The following is a 20,472-nucleotide window of genomic DNA, read 5'->3' as shown; positions in this document are numbered from 1 at the left end:
GTGGTTATGTTTTTTGTTCAATTAAAATACTTTTTCTAAGTGTTTGTGTGTTTATTTACTTTTAACTCTTAAAGGAAATGGGTAAGGGGTACAAGTACCTCTATACTCATTTCTCCTGGGAGGGGGGGTGGGCATCTGGGGGACCCCTTTTTAAAGGGGACTCCCAGATTCCACCATGAACCTCCCCCCCAGGAAATCGCGGCCTCCACCTCCACCGCCCATCGGAGGTGGAGAAGAGCCCCTTGTCCTTGGATTGGACAAGGGCTCGGAGGGGGAGGGGAAAGCTTGGCTGCCCCTCCCCTTCCGAGACCCCCCAATCCATGGACCATGCGGGCTGGTATAGTCAGGGTGCGGAGCCCCACGCGGCCGGTGCTCCGCATTCTGGCTATCCCAGCCTGCATGGGGGACAAGGGGTTAAAGAGGTCTGGGAGGGGGGACCCCACGTCGTTTTTTTTTTTTATATTTCCCACACTCAGAACGAAGTAAGTAAAACTCTTCCCACTTGGGGGAATCTATGAAAATAATACACTATTGTTACCTGTGCAAAAAAAACGGACACTTTCCGCATTTAAAAGACATTTTCGCCCTTGAAACTTAAAAATCGATTTTCTCAAAAACTATAAGGTCTTTTTGAAAAAAAAAATTTCCTCTTATTCCCACTGATCCCCTTAATATACCCTGGGAATTTGGTGTTCCTAAACTTTAAGCAGGCTTTGCTATTAACCGTTAAAGTCGTCGGGTTTTTAAATGTTTACATTTTTCCTTTGAAACTTTAACATCGATTTTCTCAAAAACTATAAGGTCTTTTTGAAAAAAAAAATTTTCCTCTTATTCCTCCTGATCTCCTTAATATATTCTCCAAATTTGAGGCTCTTAGCATTTAAGGGGGCTTTGCTAAAAAGTCGGCGGCTTTTTTATATTATACGGAGCGTTACGGTTTAACGCGAAATTACGGTAGCGTTTAATGCGAAATTACGGCATGATACGACTGTAATGCGAAAATTACGCTTACGCGAAATTTCGCGAAATCCTTCTTCATTACGATTATGTACTTACGGCCATAATCGTAATTACACTAATTACGCGAAATTTCGCGAAATCGTAATTGGGTCATTACGCTCATCTCTACACCAGGCACATCTGGCCACCAGATCGTGTGTTCTAGATGCTCCAGGATGCCCAGCATTCTTGTGCACATGGAACATTTCTAGAACCCGGAGACGAAAAGGTAGGGGAATGAACATAACCCCCGCGGGCTTCCCTTCCGGGATGTCCTGTTGGAAGGGAACCAAAGTCTCCTTCAAATCTTCCCAAGTTCCAGTTGCTGCTAGTACCAACTCCTGGGGAACAATGGTCTTTGGAATGGAGGGCTGTGCTGTCTCTGGTTAGAAGTACCTAGATAAAGCATCTGCTTTAACATTTTTGCTACCCGGAGTGTATGTAATAATGAAACTGAACCTAGAGAAAAATAACGACCATCGAGCCTGACGGGGGCTCAACCTCTTAGCCCCCTCGATGTATTCTACGTTTTTGTGATTAGTGTAAACCGTGATCGTATGCTCTGCTCCCTCTAACCAATGTCGCCATTCCTCGAAAGCCAATTTAATGGCCAGGAGCTCCCTGTTGCCTATATCGTAGTTCCTCTCTGCTGGGGAGAATCTACGAGAGAAGTAAGCACACGGGTGCATCCTACCCTGCAAGCCTGAAAGCTGAGACAGCACAGCCCCCACTCCGACCTCTGAAGCATCTACTTCAACAATAAATGGGAAAGAAGTATCCACATGTCTGAGGATGGGTGCCGAACAGAATAGATCCTTCAGGGTGGAAAAAGCATGTAGAGCCTCAGGGGACCAGTGAGTGGTATCTGCCCCTTTTTTACTGAGACTGGTAAGGGGAGAAATGACCGTGGAGTACCCCTTTATGAACCGCCTATAATAGTTAGCAAAACCGAGAAACCGCTGAAGAGACTTCAGACCAACCGGCTGAGGCCATTCCAGAACAGCGGAGACCTTGGCAGGGTCCATAGACAGGCCCTGTGGTGGAAATTATGTATCCCAGGAAGGCGACAGACGTTACTTCAAAAATACATTTTTCAAGTTTTGCGTATAAAGAGTTTTGCCTCAGTTTATTCAAAACAAATTTTACATGGGTCCTATGTTCAGAGAGGTTGTTGGAGAAAATAAGTATATCATCTAGGTAGACTAGAACAAATCTCCCCAACACCTCACTGAAGACCTCGTTGATGAGTTCCTGGAAAACGGCCGGGGCATTACATAGCCCGAAGGGCATCACCAAGTACTCGTAATGCCCGTCCGGTGTATTAAAGGCCGTTTTCCACTCATCGCCCTTTCTTATGCGTATCAGGTTATACGCACCCCGCAAATCCAGTTTAGAAAAGATCTTAGCGTCGGTGATCTGTGTGAATAAATCGTCTATCAGAGGCAGCGGATAGCGATTCTTCACCGTAATCTTATTAACCACCTTAGCGGTATGGACGAGCTCAGCTCGTCCATTACCGCCAGAGGGTGCCGCTCAGGCCCTGCTGGGCCGATTTTAATCAAATAAAGTGCAGCACACGCAGCCGGCACTTTGCCAGCCGCGTGTGCTGCCTGATCGCCGCCGCTCTGCGGCGCTCCGCCGCGAGCAGCGGCGATCCGCCGCGAGCAGCGGCGAAAGAGGGTCCCCCCAGCTGCCTGAGACCTGCGCAGCCGGAACAAATAGTTTCGGCCAGCGCTAAGGGCTGGATCGGAGGCGGCTGACGTCAGGACGTCGGCTGACGTCCATGACGTCACACCGCTCGTCGCCATGGCGACGAAGTAAGCAAAACACGGAAGGCCGCTCATTGCGGCCTTCCGTGTTACTTTTGGCCGCCGGAGGCGATCAGAACGCCTCCGGAGCGCCATCTAGTGGGCTTTCATGCAGCCAACTTTCAGTTGGCTGCATGAAATAGTTTTTTTTTTATTTAAAAAAAACCCTCCCGCAGCCGCCCTGGCGATCTTAATAGAACGCCAGGGTGGTTAAGACCCCGGTAATCAATGCAGGGCCGCAGGCCTCCGTCTTTTTTTTTTAACGAAAAAGAAACCTGCCCCAGCAGGCGACAGGGACGGGCGAATGAAACCCTTGACCAAATTTTCACGGATGTAATCTTGCATGGCCAATTTTTCGGGCCCCGACAAATTGTACAAATGGCCCCGGGGGGGCACACACCCTGAACGGAGATCGATGGGACAGTCGAAAGGGCGATGAGGGGGTAACTTATCCGCTGCCTTGGGGCAAAATACGTCAGAATATTCCATATTCTGTTCAGGAACCCCCTCCACCTGAACCCTGGTTTGGCCCAAAGTCACCCTCCCTAAACATTGCTGAAAACAACAATCTGACCAGGAAATTAATTGACCAGTGGCCCAATCAATGTGTGGGGAGTGCAGGTGTAGCCATGGCATGACGAGTATAATTGTGGAGGTGGCCATATGTAACACAAAAAACTGTAACGTCTCCCAATGTAATACCCCTATGGTAACTCCTACCTCTGGTGTCAGAGTCAGGGAATGATTCCTCTGCAGAGGAGAATCATCCACTGCCGTAAACTGCACGGGTGGATCCACCGGCGTGAGCGGAACCCCCAATTTCTTAGCGAACTCGAAATCCATGAAATTTGCCGCGGAGCCTGAATCAATAAAGGCTTCCGTGACCTCGGTTTTATCTTCCCATGCAACTGTACAGGGAAGAAGCAACCGTCTTTCTTTTAGGGGCATGAGTTGGGCGCCTAGGGTGTCACCCCTTACAACTCCTAGGCGGTAGCGTTTCCCGGCTTATTCTTATCCGGCTTAATGGGACAATCTCGTACCCTATGTCCTCCCTCATCACAGTATAAACATAACTGTTCAGTCATTCTCCGTCTTCTCTCCACTTGGGTCAGCTTAGACCGACCGATCTGCATCGGCTCAGGTGGAGGCACGACTGGAGATGATGAGACCGAAGGAGATGGAGTTACCGGGGGTGCTGCGTAAGATGTTACCCTGACACGGTGACTGCCCCTAGTCTGTCTTTGATGACGTAGCCTACGGTTGATTCGAATGGCCGGAAAATTTATCAGGTACGGGCATACGTATGTCATCACTAGGAGGGGATCGCACCGAATCAACTGACGTCTGGAGGGTTCGCACAGAGCCTGATAGGGTGTCAATTAATGCTTTGTGCTGGCCCAGTGCTTGATGAATGTTATCCACCGAAGTGGCAAGCACATTCAGAGGGTCAGCGCGTGCGTCCATCTGTCTTTTGGTCTGGCGTTCTGTAACGATTGGTGAAGCACAGAGAGGATCTGATTACCGGTGATCTGCAGTATCACTGGGAATACAGATATATACCAGATTATAAGTGATCTGCAGTATCACCGATAATCCGATATACCAGCTAACCTCTGTTCACCTGAGTAGAGTGTAGTGTTAGGTGCAACAATAACACTTAGAGGACTAGGCCTCAGTGCAGTAAGGAGTACTGCACGGATTCCTTCCAAAGACTTGAACTCTCCAAGGCGGGAGGAGTCAGGTCGAGAGTAGGAAGGATGGTCTGAAAGTGACACTCAGGAGGAAGTGTCACTAACAGGACGGGGAACCGCCTCCAATAGTAAGGTCGGTTCTCGAGGTCGGACAAGCCAGGTCGTAAACACACGGACAGATAAAGTACAGATTCAGAAGACAGAGGCGGAGTCTCGGTACAGGCAGGGTTCGGCAACAGGGTATCAGAAATATCGAGGTACAAGATCAGGAGGCAGGAGCAGAGTCTAAGGACGAGCCGGGGTTCGGCAACAGAGTATCAGAATGGCAAGGTACAAGATCAGAGTTCAGGAGGATAGTCAGGCAGGCAAAAAGTCATAACAGATCATCACAATCAAACTAGTACTTTAGCTATCAACAGAATCTAGCTAAGTGTAGGATTACAGCTCCAGCTGGTCCCGGCACACTTAAGGATCTGACTATAGGTCTGAGTGCTCCCACGTATGTGTTCGCAACGCCAGACAACCAGCAACTGAGCAGCCAGCAGTATATATACACATGCATCTCTCCAGCACCTCCCTAAGTGCTGGACCAATGAGGAGTGGAGCCAGAGTCAGCTGACCAGCCTGGTCAGCTGACTCATTTCTGGCCGTCATATTTACCCTGCCTGAGTGCGCGCGCGTCACTCTAAACCTAGAGGGACTATGTGTCCCAGCCACACCAGCACCGCTCTGCGGTGCCTCAGTAATGGGGCCATACGCGCTAACCGCCGCGTCCAACGCGGCGGTTATTCTGCGCTCCGTCATGCCCTGCATGGGGACAGCCGCCTTAGACTGAGTGGAGGCGGCTGCCTCCCCGTGCTCTGCCCCGCCGTGCGCGGAAAGAGCCGCCTGCCGCTGACTCATGGCGGCGGCTCTTCCGCGCTTCATCACAACTGCCCTGGCATTTTACGGGCCCAAAACCGTGAGTAGTCTGGAAACCAAATGTCTCAAAATGACTGTTCAGGGGTATAAGCATCTGCAAATTTTGATGGCAGGTGGTCTATGAGGGGGCGAATTTTGTGGAACCGGTCATAAGCAGGGTGGCCTCTTACATGACAGGTTGTATTGGGCCTGATCTGATAGATAGGAGTGCTAGGGGGGGGGGGGTGACAGGAGGTGATTGATGGGTGTCTCAGGGGGTGGTTAGAGGGGAAAATAGATGCAATCAATGCACTGGGGAGGTGATCGGAAGGGGGTCTGAGGGGGATCTGAGGGTTTGGCCGAGTGATCAGGAGCCCACACGGGGCAAATTAGGGCCTGATTTGATGGGTAGGTGTGTTAGGGGGTGACAGGTGGTGACAGTGGTGATTAGTGGGGGGAATGGATGCAAGCAATGCACTGGCGAGGTGATCAGGGCTGGGGTCTGAGGGCGTTCTGAGGGTGTGGGCGGGTGATTGGGTGCCCTAGGGGCAGATAGCGGTCTAATATGATGGGTAGCAGTGATAGGGGCTGATTGATGGGTGATCAGTGGGTGATTAGATGGCAGAACAGATGTAAACAATGCACTTTGGAGGTGATCTGAGGGTAGGTCTGGGGCAATCTGATGGTGTGGGTGGGTGATCAGATTGCCCGCAAGGGGCAAGTTAGGGGCTGATTGATGGGTGGCAGTGACAGGGGGTGATTGATGGGTGGCAGTGACAGGGGGTGATTGATGGGTGATTGATAGGTGATTGACAGGTGATCAGTGGGTTATTACAGGGAAGAACAGATTATATTGCACTGGAGAATTGATAAGGGGGGGTCTGAGGGCAATCTGAGCGTGTGGGGTGGGTGATTGGGTGCCCGCAAGGGGCAGATTAGGGTCTATTCTGATGGGTAACAGTGACAGGTGGTGATAGGGTGTGATTGATGGGTAATTAGTGGGTGTTTACAGGAGAGAACAGATGTAAACACTGCACTTGGGAGGTGATCTGATGTCGGATCTGCGGGCGATCTATTGGTTTGGGTGGGTGATCAGATTGCCCGCAAGGGGCAGGTTAGGGGCTGATTGATGGGTGGCAGTGACAGGGGGTGATTGATGGGTGATTGACAGGTGATTGACAGGTGATCAGTGGGTTATTACAGGGAAGAACAGATGTAAATAATGCACTGGCGAATTGATAAGGGGGGGTCTGAGGGCAATCTGAGCGTGTGGGCGGGTGATTGGGTGCCCGCAAGGGGCAGATAGGGGTCTAATCTGATGGGTAGCAGTGACAGGGGGTGATTGATGGATAATTAGTAGGTGTTTAGGGTAGAGAACAGATGTAAACACTGCACTTGGGAGGTGATCTGACGTCGGATCTGCGGGCGATCTATTGGTGTGGGTGGGTGATCAGATTGCCCGCAAGGGGCAGGTTAGGGGCTGATTGATGGGTGGTAGTGACAGGGGGTGATTGATGGGTGGCAGTGACAGGGGGTGATTGACAGGTGATCATTGGGTTATTACAGGGAAGAACGGATGTAAATAATGCACTGGCAAATTGATAAGGGGGGGTCTGAGGGCAATCTGAGCGTGTGGGCGGGTGATTGGGTGCCTGCAAGGGGCAGATTAGGGTCTAATCTGATGGGTAACAGTGACAGGTGGTGATAGGGGGTGATTGATGGGTGATTGATGGGTAATTAGTGGGTGTTTAGAGTAGAGAACAGATGTAAACACTGCACTTAGGAGGTGATCTGATGTCAGATCTGCGGGCGATCTATTGGTGTGGGTGGGTGATCAGATTGCCCGCAAGGTTAGGGTGTGATTGATGGGTGGCAGTGACAGGGGGTGATTGATGGGTGATTGACGGGTGATTGACAGGTGATTGACAGGTGATCAGGGGGGATAGATGCATACAGTACACAGGGGGGGGGGGGGGTCTGTGGGGGGTCTGGGGAGAATCTGAAGGGTGGGGGGGGTGATCAGGAGTACCCAGGGGGCAGTTTAGGGACTAAAAAAAAAAAATAGTGTTGACAGATAGTGACAGGGAGTGATTGATGGGTGATTAGGGGGGTGATTGGGTGCAAACAGTGGTCTGGGGGGTGGGAGGGGGGGGTCTGAGGGGTGCTGTGGGCGATCAGGGGGCAGGGGGGGCAGATCAGTGTGTTTGGGTGCAGACTAGGATGGCTGCAGCCTGCCCTGGTGGTCCCTTGGACACTGGGACCACCAGGGCAGGAGGCAGCCTGTATAATACACTTTGTAAAGATTACAAAGCGTATTATACGCTTCCTATCCGGCGATCGTCGGGTTAACAACCCGCCGGCGCTTCCGATTGGCCGGCAGGTTGACGTCGCGGGTGGGCGGAGCCTATTGCCTGTGGATGCGCGCGCATCCCAGCGCGCGATCCCCGGCAAAACAGTGCCCCAGGACCTGACACCATTCTGCGTTGCGTGGTCCTGGGGCTGCCACTTTGCCACCGCCAATATGAAGTAGGCGGTCGGCAAGTGGTTAATGTTTAATTTCAAATGTCTTTTAACTGGAAAAAAAATCAAGACAGTAAACCTTTTACGTAAAAAATGCACAGTAAAAAGAGTCCTCATTAATGTGCAATAATAACATCTGAAATAGAGACAATTATAAATTAAGAAAACATTTACATTTAAGTAGAAACTAGGTTAAACAAAAATAGACTATATAACAAAGAACAACTCATTAAAAGAGTAATCTTTAAAAGGAAAATGATTACCTAGAGCCTCGAAATAGAGAGCGGACGTCTCAATCCCATAGACAATGCGCCCTGAATTTATGGCTGCCAGATTTTGTCACAGTGGTGGACCCTGTCAGTAATGAAAGCCTTCATTTTTTTGAAAATCATAGTTTCATTGTCCTTGTAATTTTTTTATGCTGACAGCTAGATTCTTTGGGCCCGATCCAATTGACTTTTTCTCCTAAGTTTTCTCCTAGGCGATATTTTCTCATTATAATTAAAATGGCTTTTTAAGCCACCAGCAAGAAGCAGCTCCCTTGCAGGATTAGTTAGATGCACTATCTGTCCCATGGAGGACGGTATGGATATGTGCTCCTATTCCTTATATAGGTTTTGATGCACTGAATGTGTGCATGTTTGTGCTATGCATGTTACAGGGCCAGAGTTAGGACACATACGACACTGGGGTACCTCTACACTGTGTACGTGACTACACAAGAGACTTTGTAACGAAGATCTCAGCTTTTAACTTAGCTGTAGGGACAGCATTGATTGCTGCATGATTTTTGTGAATGGATTCGCATGAGTGTGCAGAAGTTCATTTTGACTTTGCTGTTTTGCTTGCCACACTTCTTCCAGCACCTCCCTATTATACAGTGGAGGAAATAATTATTTGACCCCTCACTGATTTTGTAAGTTTGTCCAATGACAAAGAAATGAAAAGTCTCAGAACAGTATCATTTCAATGGTAGGTTTATTTTAACAGTGGCAGATAGCACATCAAAAGGAAAATCGAAAAAATAACCTTAAATAAAAGATAGCAACTGATTTGCATTTCATTGAGTGAAATAAGTTTTTGAACCCTCCAACAATAAAAGACTTAATACTTAGTGGAAAAACCCTTGTTTGCAAGCACAGAGGTCAAACGTTTCTTGTAATTGATGACCAAGTTTGCACACATTTTAGGAGGAATGTTGGTTCACTCCTCTTTGCAGATCATCTCTAAATCCCTAAGGTTTTGAGGCTGTCTCTGTGCAACTCTGAGCTTGAGCTCCCTCCATAGGTTTTCTATTGGATTAAGGTCCGGAGACTGACTAGGCCACTCCATGACCTTAATGTGCTTCTTCTTGAGCCACTCCTTTGTTGACTTTGCTGTATGTTTTGGGTCATTGTCGTGCTGGAACACCCATCCACGACCCATTTTCAGTTTCCTGGCAGAGGGAAGGAGGTTGTCATTCAGGATTTCACGATACATGGCTCCGTCCATTTTCCCGTTAATGCGATTAAGTTGTCCTGTGCCCTTAGCAGAAAAACACCCCCAAAGCAAAATGTTTCCACCCCCATGCTTGACGGTGGGGACGGTGTTTTGGGGGTCATAGGCAGCATTTTTCTTCCTCCAAACACAGCGAGTTGAGTTAATGCCAAAGAGCTCTATTTTGGTTTCATCAGACCACAGCACCTTCTCCCAGTCACTCACAGAATCATTCAGGTGTTCATTGGCAGACTTCAGACGGGCCTGCACATGTGCCTTCTTGAGCAGGGGGACCTTGCGATCCCTGCAGGATTTTAATCCATTGCGGTGTAATGTGTTTCCAATGGTTTTCTTGGTGACTGTGGTCCCTGCTAATTTGAGGTCATTCACTAACTCCTCCCCTGTAGTTCTAGGATGCTTTTTCACCTTTCTCAGAACCATTGACACCCATTGACACCCCACGAGGTGAGATCTTGCGTGGAGCCCCAGAGCGAGGTCGATTGATGGTCATTTTGTGCGCCTTCCATTTTCGAACAATCGCACCAACAGTTGTCACCTTCTCTCCCACCTTCTTGCTAATGGTTTTGTAGCCCATTCCAGCCTTGTGCAGGTCTACAATTTAGTCTCTGACATCCTTGGACAGCTTTTGGTCTTTCCCATGTTGGAGAGTTTGGAGTCTGCTTGATTGATTGATTCTGTAGACAGGTGTCTTTTATACAGGCGACTAGTTAAGACAGGTGTCCTGCAATAAATCTGCAGTTCCTGCTTTCATGGAAGCAGACAAAGGGTTAACAACCTCTGTTAACATATTAGCTGTGTCTGCCGAGGCTGCCAAGATTCCTGAGCTGACACAGCGGAGAGATCAAATTACACTTGTTATTACTTGAAGATGAGGGGGAATTAGACAGGCTAGACTCTCTGAAAACACACAGGCCGTATACAATTACATTTTTCTCCAGAGTTTTTTTTTTTTTTAAATACGTTTTTATTGAAGATCAAGGTATAATGGGTAACAGCATGTCCAAAGCTCGCAGGTAAGAAAAGTAAGACGTATCAATATTTAAACACATCCAATCTTCATTTTTTTGTTTTCCTGTTGGATATCAGACAATAGGTAATAAGTGCATCCACAATGTAAGTACACAATAAGGTTTTCACACAAGCAATATCAGTATTCCAGCGTATTCTTATTATTTCCCCCCATTTCAAGACAAACATCTCAGTTCCATGTCAATACTTTTAAAGGATACCCGAAGTGACATGATGAGATAGACATGTGTATGTACAGTGCCTAGCACACAAATAACTATGCTGTGTTCCTTTTTTCTTTCTCTGCCTGAAAGAGTTAAATATCAGGTATGTAAGTGGCTGACTCAGTCCTGACAGGAAGTGACTACAGTGTGACCCTGACTGATAAGAAATTCCAACTATAAAACACTTTCCTAGCAGATAAAAAGGGGAATTTCTTATCAGTGAGGGTCACACTGTAGTCACTCCCTGTCAGGACTGAGTCAGCCACTTGAATACCTAATATTTAACTCTTTCAGGCAAGGAAAGGAAAAAAAAAGGAACACAGCATAGTTGTGTGCTAGGCACTGTACATACCCATATCTATCTCATCATGTCACATGTCACCTCGGGTATCCTTTAACTAGAAGCCTATAATCAGAGGTTGGGTATGGATAGTTCTAGTATGATTTGGATTTAAGATGAACCTCCCCCACTAGTATAGTGGGTCCAACAGTAAGCTCATAAATTCTTAATCTACCCCAAATAACTATATACAACCTCGTTTTTTTCTCCAGAGTTATCAAGATGTTCACATCTTGTCAATAAAATGCCTTTTAAACCACCAGCAAACAAGAAAATGCTCAAAATGGTTTAAGGTACTTTCCCACCTACTGTTTGGTAGTTTTTCCATTGCAGAGTGCTGAAACATTATTTTAAAAATAAGTTGAACATTTTTCTCCTAGGAGGAAACCGAGGAGAAAAGTGAATTGCCCATGGGCCACAGGGTGCAACTCTCTCGGAACATATTTAACAATGTTAGTGAGAAACCAAACAAATCCTTTACCTTATCACAACTAGTTTTCAAATGATCCTTCTCCAGTAACGCGTGCCATAATTTGTAGTTTTGCTCTTATTCATTTGGGGATTAATAAGTGATCTAACTCCCAAGTTTCATTGGATACTAAGTTGATCGTAATATTTAAACTTTCCAGTGAAAATAATGTAATACAAAAAGTGCTTCATTTTTACCATAATTATGTATAAATGATTTAGTCAGTGCTTGCCCATTGTAAAACATTTTAAATCCCTGATTTATTTTCTGACATTTATTACATGGTGACATTTTTACTGCTGGCAAGTGATGTAGCTGCTGGTTGCTGTTTTGACAGTTGGAAAAAGCTGTAAACAGCTATTTCCCACAATGCAACAAGGTTCACAGACAGGAAACTGCCAGAAGTACCTCAGTACTCACAGTTTCTTGTGGGAGGGGTTTCACCACAATATCAGTCATACAGCGCCCCCTGATGGTCTTTTTGTGAAAAGGAATAGATTTCTCATGTAAAGGGGGATATCAGCTACTGATTGGGATAAAGTTCAATTCATGGTCAGAGTTTCTCTTTAAGATCAAATAATTTAGGTCTTACTTTGGGAAGATTAATATAATACATTGCTTCTATTTACTGCAAAAAACAAACCCCTGAATATTTTTTTCTTTAGAACTTTCTCTCCTGAGATTGCTCCTATGAGATAAGATGAGTAGATTAAAAATGACTGGTAAAATCATTCTTCATCACTATTTCCTTGCTTGCGGGTGGCTTAAAACACATTTTATTAACAGGATATGCAAATATCACCTGGGAGAAAACTCAGGAGAAAAAGTGAATTGCACATGGACCTGTATCTCTTCTTTTAGGTAAGTGCTGTTTATTGCATGGCTGTGCACCTTAAACCTGGTTTCAACCACACTCCATTTTTGGGCTGTCTCTACTTTTACCTTTACGTGAGGCCCAGTAACCTCACTCAAATGACAACCTATGGGTCAGATCCAGCTCACTGCCTTCTTTTTTTCCAGTTTATATATCCCGGCATTGTGAAGGCAAGCTGAGTGGCAGAGTACTTACATAGTTACATAGTTATTTTGGTTGAAAAAAGACATACGTCCATCGAGTTCAACCAGTACAAAGTACAACTCCAGCCTACTCCCTCACATATCCCTGTTGATCTAGAGGAAGGCGAAAAAACCCTTACAAGGCATGGTCCAATTAGCCCCAAAAGGGAAAAATTCCTTCCCGACTCCAGATGGCAATCAGATAAAATCCCTGGATCAACATCATTAGGCAATTACCTAGTAATTGTAGCCATGAATGTCTTTCAATGCAAGGAAAGCATCTAAGCCCCCTTTAAATGCAGGTATAGAGTTTGCCATAACGACTTCCTGTGGCAATGCATTCCACATCTTAATCACTCTTACTGTAAAGAACCCTTTCCTAAATAAATGGCTAAAACGTTTTTCCTCCATGCGCAGATCATGTCCTCTAGTCCTTTGAGAAGGCCTAGGTACAAAAAGCGCATCCTCCAAGCTATTATATTGCCCTATGATGTATTTATACATGTTAATTAGATCTCCTCTAAGGCGTCTTTTCTCTAGACTAAATAAACCCAGTTTATCTAACCTTTCTTGGTAAGCGAGACCTTCCATCCCACGTATCAATTTTGTTGCTCGTCTCTGCACCTGCTCTAAAACTGCAATATCTTTCCTGTAATGTGGTGCCCAGAACTGAATTCCATATTCCAGATGTGGTTTTACTAGAGAGTTAAACAGGGGCAATATTATGCTAGCATCTCGAGTTTTTATTTCCCTTTTAATGCATCCCAAAATTTTGTTAGCTTTAGCTGCAGCGGCTTGGCATTGAGTACGATTATTGAACTTGTTGTCGATGAGTACTCCTAAGTCCTTCTCCAAGTTTGATGTCCCCAACTGTATCCCATTTATTTTGTATGGTGCTAGACCATTGGTACGACCAAAATGCATGACTTTACATTTTTCAACATTGAATTTCATCTGCCATTTATGTGCCCATATAGCCATCCTGTCCAGATCCTGTTGCAATATGACACTATCTTCCTGAGAGTTGATGATTCTGCACAATTTTGAATCATCTGCAAAAATAGCAACATTGCTCACTACTGCATCTACTAGGTCATTAATAAATAAATTGAAGAGCACTGGACCCAGTACAGACCACTGTGGGACCCCACTGCTAACAGTCTCCCATTTTGAGTACGATCCATTGACCACAACTCTTTGTTTTCTGTCCATTAGCCAGTTCCCTATCCATACACACAGACTCTTCCCCAGTCCTTGCATCCTCAACTTTTGCACCAGACTTTTGTGGGAAACAGTGTCGAAGGCCTTTGCAAAGTCCAAGTATATCACATCTACAGCATTCCCAATATCCATATTAGCATTCACTACCTCATAAAAGCTGAGCATGTTAGTCAAACAGGACCTGTCTTTAGTAAACCCAAGTTGATGCTGAGAAATAAGATTATTTTCTACTATGAAGTCATGTATAGTAACCCCTCAAATAGTTTGCATACAACTGATGTTAAGATTACAGGTCTATAATTTCCTGGATCTGATTTTTTGCCCTTCTTAAATAATGGGAAAACGTGGGCTGTACGCCAATCCACTGGGACTCTGCCAGTTGAAAGAGAGTCACAAAAGATAAGATAAAGGGGTTTATCTATAACTGAACTTAATTCCCTTAGGACCCGAGGATGCATGCCATCCGGGCCAGGTGCCTTGTCTATTTTTAATTTATGTAGTCTTGCCTTCACTTCTTCCTGCGTTAAGTATTTAATATTACAGTTAGAAGATTGAGACTCTTCTGCCTCTGTAATTTGCAACAGTGCTGTTTTCCTTGTGGAACTTCTGGCCGCTCATGTATTCTTCTTTGCCCTTATTATGGTCATTTGATCATAATTGTGCAGCACGGTGGCCCAGGTTTGAATCCCTGCCAGGGCACTATCTGTAAGGAGTGTGTATGTTCTCCCTGTGTCTGTTCGGGTTTTCTCTGGGCACTCCGGTTTCCTCCCACATCCCAAAAACATACAGAAAAGTTAATTGGCTTCGCCCTAAATTGGCCCTAGATTACGATACATACACTACATGATACATAAGCATGACCATGGTAGGGATTAGATTCTGAGCCCCTCTGAGGGACAGGTTAGTGACAAGCCAATATACTCTGTACTGCAGAATATGTTGGTGCTGTTTAAATACTAAATAATAATTGTGTCATGTGACACATGACTGTTGTGTTGGTGACAGAGGACAAGAAGTAGAAGGATGAAAGTACAAATATGGATAGGACACTGAGCAGGTAATTTACTAGTATGGTCAATACAGCAGTAGGTGCAGAGATGCACAACCCCCTAGATCATCAATAGATGTGCCACGGCTAACTCAGAACCACCTGAGTGAAATCTTCAGAAAGTATTAGGCCGGCACCATCGAGTAGTATGGTCAATGCATGCTGATGCCTGCAAGGATGGCAACAGAGAAATTGGGGCGATATAATGGTTGGCAGTAATATGAGCTTCACAATAATGACGGAGTTATCATGGGAACACTATACTTGGGCAGGGCACAATAAAGGAAGAACTATATTGAGGAGCAGTATAAAGGAGGCACTAGAAAGAGAAGCACTGTAAAAAAGGGCATTATAATTGGGAGAACAATAATAAAAAAGCACCAGTATAATGGGGAGCACAGCTATGAGGAAATTATAATGATGACATAATAGTTGAGGAGACGGTGCAGCCCAATGAGTAAGTTAGGGGAGATGGTTGGACACATGGACCGATGTGGGAAGAGAAGCTGAGTGGCAATGACTGGAGTAGCAGCTGCCCCCAATAGTCTTAGCTGTCTCGCTGTACAGAGTATATTGTCTTGTCACTAACTGTCACTCAGAGGGGCTCACAATCTAGTCCCCACCATAGTCGCATGTCTGTGTATGTATCGTGTAGTGCATATATCACAGTCCAGGGCAGGAATGGGCAAACTTGGCCCTCCAGCTGTTAAGGAACTACAAGTCCCACAATGCATTGTAGGAGTCTGACAGCCACAGTCATGACTCATAAAGGCAAATGCATTGTGGGACTTGTAGTTCCGTAACAGCTGGAGGGCCGAGTTTGCCCATGCCTGGTCTAGAGCCAATTGAGGGGGAAGCCAATTAACTTATCTGTATGTTTTTGGGATGTGGAAGGAAATCAGATTGCTCAGAGGAAACCCATGCAGGCACGGGTAAAAACATACAAACTCCTTGCAGATGTTGACCTGGCTGGGATTTAAACTGGGGAGCCAGCGCTGCATGGAGAGAGCGCTAACCACTACGCCACTAGTCTTTAGGCCAACTTTCTTCTTCATCCTCCTTATCCATGTGCAACCACCCCCCCCCCCCCCCCTCCTCCATATCCATGTGCAACCACCTCATTCTAAATTTAGTGATGATCATAATCTGCTAATTAGGATTACACTAAAGTTCACATTTTTTTGTTGTTGTTGCAATTACAGCCATATGTAATTACGGTTTGGACATGGACAATCAGTTGATTTTGTGTCATTCATTTTTAGTTTAGCAAAATTTTTGCTTATTTTAGCGTTTAGTTGCAAAGCCCGTATACACGCTATCATCTCTTCGTTTGCTACCGAGAACTGTGAAAACAAGTTAAAAAAAAAAATTCAAAAACAACTTGTCATTTTTGAGAAAATCTCTTTTAAAAAAGCAAAGGAAAAACGTTTAGTAAACGTAGAAAAATGACAGTTTAAAAATCATTGTTTCTTTGCATTTTCAAAATCGATCGTCTAAAAAACTAAAAGGTCTTTTTGAAAAATTACTGTTTTGCATTACTCTCCTTAGCATACGTAGCAATTTTGGTGATGTGAGCATGTATGGCGTCTTTGTTATTAACCGTTAAAGTGGGCACAAAATTTGATGTAATGTGTGTTATGATTTAAAGGGGCGCAATGGCGAAAAATTGTAAAATTTAAAATATGTGCAAACAGACAAATAAGAAGTATGTTTTTTCCAGAGTAAAAAGAGCCATAAAATTACTTTTCTCCTATGTTGCTGTCACTTACAGTAGGTAGTAGAAATCTGACAGAAGCGACAGGTTTTGGACTAGTCCAACTCTTCATAGGGGATTCTCAGCAAGGTTTTTATTCTTTATAAAGATATTCCCTAAAAAGGATTTAAACAATGATGCTGGCCAGCTTCCCTGCTCGCTACACAGTTTTTTGGCAGTTGGACAGAGCGACTGCCATTCACTAAGTGCTTTTGAAAATAAATAGAATCCCCCATGAAGAGATGGACTAGTCAAAAATCTGTCGTTAATGTCAGATTTCTACTACCTACTGTAAGTGACAGCAACATAGGAGAAAAGTAATTTATGGCTCATTTTACTCTGGAAAAAGTGTACTTCTTATTTGTATATGTTTGCACATAATTTAAATTTTACAATTTTTCACTATAGTGCCCCTTTAATGACAATTTTCCCCCGAAATTGTAGATTACGATTTTGCATTGTAATTGCAAATTATTATGATGTGAAATTACGATTATGTGAAATTCGTGCTCATCACTATCCACACGCTCTATTCATTTACAACAGCACCTATTTTATGTACAGTTCTCTTTGGCACCTCTCTCTGAATGTTTTGCTCTCCATCTGCAGCCTCCACTCTCAGGGTGCATCCTCCTCTCCCATGTCAAGCCGCACACCCTCTGGCTGCAGCCGCCCAAAGCCCGGGCCTTGGTAGCCTTTCCAGAAATCAATCCCTGGGTCTGAAGTAAAATAAACTGTCCCTTTGTTTAACCTCACTGGCGGTATGATTCCTTCTGATTTTATAGTCTAAAAGCGGTACAATTTTTCATGTGCTTTTACAACCTTAAAGGGAAGGTCCAAGCAAAAAAAAAAAATGAGATTCACTTACCTGGGGCTTCTACCAGCCCCATGCAGCCATCCTGTGCCCTCGTAGTCGCTCACTGCTGCTCCAGTCCCCCGCTGGCAGCTTTCTGACCTCGGAGGTCAGGGCCAAATTGCGTACATTTTTACACATTCCCGCAAGTGCAGGAACATTAACACATACATTTTTATGCGTTAGTGGTGAAACGCGTAAATTTTTGTTCCTGCACTAGCTGGAATGCGTAAAAATGTATGCAATGTGGCCCTGACCTCCGAGGTCAGAAAGCTGCCAGCGGGGGACTGGAGCAGCAGTGAGTGACTACAAGGGCACAGGATGGCTACATGGGGCTGGTAGAAGCCCCAGGTAAGTGAATCTCATTTTTTTTTTTTGCTTGAACCTTCCCTTTAAAGCATGAAAAAATCATACCACGAGAGAGTCTGCAGCAGCCCCAGCACTTACTCACTTCCCTAGGCTGCATTGCTGCAGTTTTCTCTCCGTCCCCCTGGTGGCGCTGCAACCCTATAGTGAGATTGCCTGCTGTCGCCATGACAACAGACTGCGATCTCACCAGGTGGAAGCAGAGCCTCGGAGGTGAGGAAGAAGAATGGTGGCCGACATCAGGATCCCCTAGGAGGTGAGTTGAAATGCCCGCCGCGCGCATTGCTCTGCATAGAACCTTCGGCGGCTACCCTGAGCGTAGGTTGGGGTTACCGCTTTGAGCTGCGGTTTTCCACCCCAACTGTAGCTCGTGGTTTCCGCCAAGGAGGTTAAAATAAGTGAAAGTTCCTGTTCTTCCTGTTATCATTCATTTATGCAGCTAAATGTGTCACTTTCACTTGTAGCACCATCCATACGAAGCAGGAATATCATCCAGAGCAGCTTTGTCTTTCCTCTCACCTCTTTCCCTATATAATTATTTTGGATATCTATCTGGACCTCCCACCCTCACCAGAGGCTCACATGTAGGACACAGAGAGATCTAACTCTCTAAATCTAAGCCTGTCTTCTTCCTTCCTTTAACTCTCTGGACAATCTTGGCTAAAAACAACACATTAGCCAAAAATTTAACATAAAGAAAAATAGCTAGATTTTGTCATAACCTTTTGAAATTTATTGTTTTTCTTATTAAAAAGAGGAGGGGTGACGTGTGTGTTTGCACTGGGTAAAGGGTGGAGAACCTTATAAAATTATTCAAAGTCTCTCTGGGACCTTCAGGAAATTCCGTTTCGAGAGTTGGAACGAGAAGTTTACAAAGACCAATTTTCCAAAAACCCCTTCTGGCAAATGAATGCGTTGACCCCCCCTCCCCCGGTCTATCAATCCTCCGTCCATGCACGCTAATTATCCGATGATTAATATTTCTAATATATACAAGAGCAGAGTTTAATGTTGGACAGTTGACGGCGGGTTAAGAAAAATGAGGGGATTCATATTTATACAGGTTTTAGCAATATGCTGCTAATAATTCGAGCTGCGCCCACTTGTATCGCGGCGTTTATAGCCAGACGTACTAAGTGGCCCCTAAAGCAGAGCTCCAGACTTTTAAAAGGTTTTGACGTACATGGGAAAGTTATCAATGTAATCTTACTATAGCAGGTTCCTAATTAATGAATGAGATAGGGACTGTAGGTTCGTTCTTAACCCAAATCTGCCCATAAGTCAAAACACTGTGCCATCTCTGTCCCCCTCGGTGCCTCCTCTGCCCCCCCCCCCGCATTGTGTCACTTCTGTCCCTCTGTTACCTCATTGTACCCCTCTGTGCCACCTCTACCCCTTTCCCCTTTGTGCTGCCTTCTATCCTAGTGAGTGTAATGTGCTAATTTTTCTTAGGCAGTGCGGCCGCTCTCGTTCACGGATTGGAGCATGCAGGCAAACTTCCAGAGGGTCCAATTAATAACATTTATATCGTGCTTTACTCCTGGCAGACTCAGAGCTGCAGCCACTTAGGGCACAATCCACGGGAGACCAGGCTCATTAGGGAGCCTTGCCCAAATACTCCTTACTGTTTTATGAACTGACCAGGATCCAAACCCTGATCCATGGATCAAACCCTACATGGAAGGCAACAGCCTTAAAGAGAACCTGAACTGAAAATAAAAAGTCAAAATAACCATTCACAGGTCATACTTACCTCCTGTGTAGTCCACTACTCAATCTTTCTCCTCTCCTGCATCGCTTTTGTCCACTGTGATCAATAGAATTTTCCGACCTCCATTTTAAAAATGGCCATTACCCCATAACAGCTTCCTGGTCAGCACACTGTTACACTGTAAAATCACCCACTTAAACCATAGGGAGACATGAACATTACCTTGCACATTCAGTTGTAACTGACAGCACTAGCAGCTGATAGCAGGTACATCATGTGTTTATTTTAAATAATTTTACTCGCTTCAGGTTCCCTTTAAAGAGAACCCGAGGTGGGATTTAATTATGTTACTGGGGCACAGAGGCTGGTTGTGCACACTAAGACCAGCCTCTGTTGCCCCATGGTGTGCCTCCATGTCCCCCCTGCGCGCTGCTATACCCCCGCAGTGCTGGCGACACGCAGCGTGTCGCCAGCACAATGTTTACCTATGCGTTGTCTGTCAGCGCCGCTCCCCCGCCTCCTCCGCATCGGCGCTACCCGCCCGTGTCCCTTCCCTCCCGCCGATAGGAGGGAAGTGACGCGGGCGGGTAGCGCCGATGCGGTGGAGGCGGGGGAGCGGCGCTGACTGACAGCGCATAGGTAAACATTGTGCTGGCGACTCGCTGCGTGTCGCCAGCACTGCGGGGGTATAGCAGCGCGCAGGGGGGACATGGAGGCACACCATGGGGCAACAGAGGCTGGTCTTAGTGTGCACAACCAGCCTCTGTGCCCCAGTAACATAATTAAATCCCACCTCGGGTTCTCTTTAAAGGATACCCGAGGTGACATTTGACATGATGAGATAGACATTTGTATGTACAGTGCCTAGCACACTAATAACTGTTGTGTTCCTTTTTTTCTTTCTCTGCCTGAAGGAGTTAAACATCAAGTATGTAAGTGGCAGTTTCTGTCTGAGTCAGAACTGGGTCAGACTACAGTTTGACCCTTATTGATAAGAAATTACAACTA

Source organism: Hyperolius riggenbachi, chromosome 12, assembly GCF_040937935.1.
Source record: "Hyperolius riggenbachi isolate aHypRig1 chromosome 12, aHypRig1.pri, whole genome shotgun sequence".
In the NCBI taxonomy this organism is placed as follows: domain Eukaryota; kingdom Metazoa; phylum Chordata; class Amphibia; order Anura; family Hyperoliidae; genus Hyperolius; species Hyperolius riggenbachi.
The sequence above is the reverse complement of the archived record's forward strand: the minus strand, read 5'-3'. Positions refer to the sequence as shown.